The sequence below is a fragment of the Hipposideros armiger genome, unplaced genomic scaffold (assembly GCF_001890085.2).
Source record: "Hipposideros armiger isolate ML-2016 unplaced genomic scaffold, ASM189008v1 scaffold_1421, whole genome shotgun sequence".
NCBI classification, from domain to species: Eukaryota; Metazoa; Chordata; class Mammalia; order Chiroptera; family Hipposideridae; genus Hipposideros; species Hipposideros armiger.
In genome coordinates, this window is record NW_017732771.1 from 220,285 (window position 1) to 224,333 (window position 4,049).

The following is a 4,049-nucleotide window of genomic DNA, read 5'->3' on the forward strand; positions in this document are numbered from 1 at the left end:
GAAGCAACGTCCTCCACAACTAGACTGAAGAACAAAAGGACAGCAACTTGTCTGTTCCCCTTCCCCCAATTCCCCAGCGCTGTTCCCATCCCCCAACTTCCCAATTTAAAAAAAAAAATGTTTCTTTTCCCCACTGTAACCTTGCAGTTTCTCTTCAGCAGCCTCTTATCAGTGGAGCCTTACAGGACAGGGGACAGAACCCCAGTCTTCCCTGGCCCCAGGGAAATAGCAGCAGCACAACTTCCCTGTGGTAACAGGAGAAATCTCCCAGACAACAGAGCATCTCCTTTTTCTCCTTTTACCTCTTTATTCAGTGGCACAGGAGCTGAAATGGTAAGTTGAGTCTCATCTTCCAATTCAATAGAATCTTTGATTTGTTCCCTTCTGTAAGATAATTTCTATCCTTTCAGGGTATTGTTCAACTAGCATCATAATTGAGTCTTCAGTAAGCTACTCTCCCCGTCCTTGGGGCACTTTGTTCTGTAGTTTCAGGGTCAGTGAACTCCGTATACATGAGCCCACTGATGTACTTTTTTTGCCATGATATGAGTTTGTTGATCCAAAATCATATTGTGGGAATACTATGGTGGTAAATGAGGCCCTCCATAAGATCATACATTGTGGGGCTGGCAGAAGTATTAAAGACAAGGAACACAAGTGCATATCCACAATGAATCTAATTCTAATGAGGGCAAATTATCCCCTCCGTGATGAAAGAGGTTTAATGTAACCAACCTGCCACCTGGTGGCTGACTGGTTCTCCCAGGAAGTACCGGTATATCGGGAACTCAGCATTAGTCTCTGCTGTGCACAAGCAAAGCACTCAGCAGTAGCAGTAGCCAGATCCGCCTATGCATTTTTTAAGCCGATGCATTGCCTCTATCCCTGCTACCATGGCCATTCTGTACACGGGCACTTTAAACAGGCACCAGGGTGGCTGGGGAAAGTGGCCAACCAACATCCACAGAATGTGTCTTCTCGTCCACTTGATTATTGACTGCTTCCTCTGCTGTGGATGCCCTTTGGTGATATACACATGGGACACAAGTAACTTTACCTTTATTCATTCTGAGAGTCATTGCTCTCAAGTTGTGCAGCTAATCAAAATTCACATATGTTGTCTGAATAAAATGCCCGGTATACTAATTAGCCAAATGGAATAAGCCCAGGGGAGTTGTCTGGGTGTAGACGCAGTAGCCCTTGAGCATCACTTTCACTAATTAATTCATCCAGGACGATGCATACATAATGGTCATGGCACTTATCAACTGATACCGAGTGCAAGAAGCTGAGATTATCATACCCACGTCAGAGACCTCAAGCTCTCACATGTATGAAAGCCCTGACAGGAGCTAGCAGATAATGCGGTCTAAGGATCTGTCATTTTAATGGTGTCTCAAATCTATTAACATGTCCCAGTTTCTCCTCTGACAGTCACTTTGTGTGATGATATATTACTCTTCTCTTGCTGTGGCACCAAGGACCTACTAGGTAAGCAGCCTCTCCTCACCCCGACCCTATCTTTCTCCGCTTCCAACACTGCCATTCAATCAAGAGTCATAAACTTCTAAAGTTAAAGAAGGGGTGGGGTGGGGACTAAGGAGTAATTAAGAATCATTCGGATGATTGGCTCCCTGATTCTTCCCTAATGCTTACAAAGATTTTGATATTTTCTATAGTAATTATAGTAATTATAGAAGCAAGGAGCCTGATAGAGCGGTGGAATAGCTCACCAAGGCTTAATTATGTTTCTGAGGAAGTGTTTTCCACAAAAGGAAATCAAAGCCACCCTTCCACACATGTGTTGGGCATGCAGATTTCTGAGAGAAAAGTTGGGAGACGACCTCATCTCAGGATTTACCTTTATTGACCTTACTTGATCACTCCATATAAGTCATCTTATTTAATCCTCACATTACCTCTGAGAAGTGAAGAAGCCATTTGAAGTAGTTTGGCCAAGATCACTCTCTGGTTAGTAGTAGACAATCTTTCTGTCTCCAAAGCCTATTGACTTAAGGAAACTGGTACACCGTCATTAATTTTGAACAAGAGTATTTTTATACATCCCGTAAATTCTGGGATGTCCTGGCTGGGATTAATTAGTACTGATAAACTCCTCTTCACGTTGGGGAAAAGATCTGTACTTGTGCAGATAAAAAAAAAAATGACCTATTACTTTTCTCATCAAAAACCCTTTCTCGGATCTGGTGCCTTGATCGGAATAGCTATGAAAAGTGCACACCCAGTTGCATTCTAGACCTGTTTGTTTGGGATGCACATCAGAAAAACAACCTCTTACTAATTCTTGGCTTTGATTCTTTCAAATCCTAGCAACCCTCAGGAGTGAGGAATTATTTGGAAACTGACTTCCTGACTCACATAGTCTTCTGGTGAACTTCACTACTTCCAGGGGAGAAAAATCGTGGCCAGACAGAAACTGATTGTTTACTTACACAATCTTCTCAGCTTTCAAAAAGGCAATTGAAATGTAAGCGTCCTTGATTTATGAACAGTGTTGGCAAGGCTGTTGGCAATGTCTGTGATAGCCCTTTTTTCTCCAAGTTTGTTTCGAATTTAATTTACATATACTTAAATGTGCAGCTATTTAGTGCTCCCATCAATAAAATTTGACAATTGTATATATTAAAACAACTACTAAACAAAACAAAATATAGAACATTTACATGGCCCCAGAATGTTACCTCTTGACCCTTTCCAGTCAATGCCCTTCTCCGTACACACACCCCAGAAACAACTACTCTTTTGATTCCTATAACCACAGATTAATGTGGCCTGTTCTTGGATTTCATATATTATACATAGAATAATACAGTGTGTCCAACTTCTTTCACTCCACATACTGCCTTGGGATTCATCTATGTTTTTGTGTATATCAGTAGCTTTTCCTTTTCATTGCTATTTAGTATTCCTTTGTAAGAGACTACTACAATGTATTTATTTATTTTTATTTATTTATTTATTTATTTGCATTTCTAGATATTTTGGTTATTTCTAGTTCCAGGTTGTTTAAATTTCTTTAAAAAAAAAATCTACTCCAGATCATTTAACTGGAGTAGACATCATGCAAAATTGCAAAAGGAGAGCATGTATTTTGCAAAGAGGAGGTTTGTCTAACAAGGGTTCATTCCTTTCTGAAGAGAAAATAGGGTTGAGTGTTTGGAGCAGAGGATTTCAAATGGACTTCCAAAAATTCTCAACTATAAGATGTGAGGAACGTGGAAATTCTCTTCCAAGGGGACATATGGCATCTCCTTTATTGAAGGACTTTAATGATATTCATTCTGATTGATTTGGGATGGTTTGGATGAAATTCAAAAGCAGAAGGAAGGACCAAATCAGAATACTCCGGATGCTATTTTCAGTCCTAAGCAAATGTAGCCGCCATTCTTTCAAGAAACGACTTCATTAACTGCTGCGGTACAGAGATATGCGGTACAGATATCTATGCTGTCTGACTTGACTCTCCATTTTGCTCATAGAAAAACATCAATGTCCCCTAATATGCTGAAATCGCATCCTATGCCTCATTCGCGTGTTCATTCAGTCATTGGTTCATTTAACATTTGTTCGGTTAAATGAATCAATGCTTGAGTATCAACTCTGAGCTGTGTTAGAGGTTCAAGTGAAATAAAAATTACTTCTTTTGACGTTATATGAATACATTGAGGTCTCTTGTAAGGGCCCAATATAAAAGTATTCTGTGTTATTGCTAGATATGTTCTTAAAATGCCAAGCATGTAGGTAGCAGTCATTACATTTATTATGGCAAAAACCTGGCTTGTGCTTTTCTCCAGACTGGAGAGTCATGCTGTCTCCACATGGGGTAGGATAATCAGATCATGCTGGCAGCGCGTCCCAACATTTAATTTTCATTCCTGGCCTCTCTCCTCCTACTCATTAACTCCCCCTGCCCCAGGGACGGATGAGTATCTTACCTAATTGATTGATTTGGGAGAGGGAATTGTGCAAGCTCACTTCAACTCCTTTTTCCATTTCTCTGCCTTTAGAAAGTGTTATTGTTTACAGCC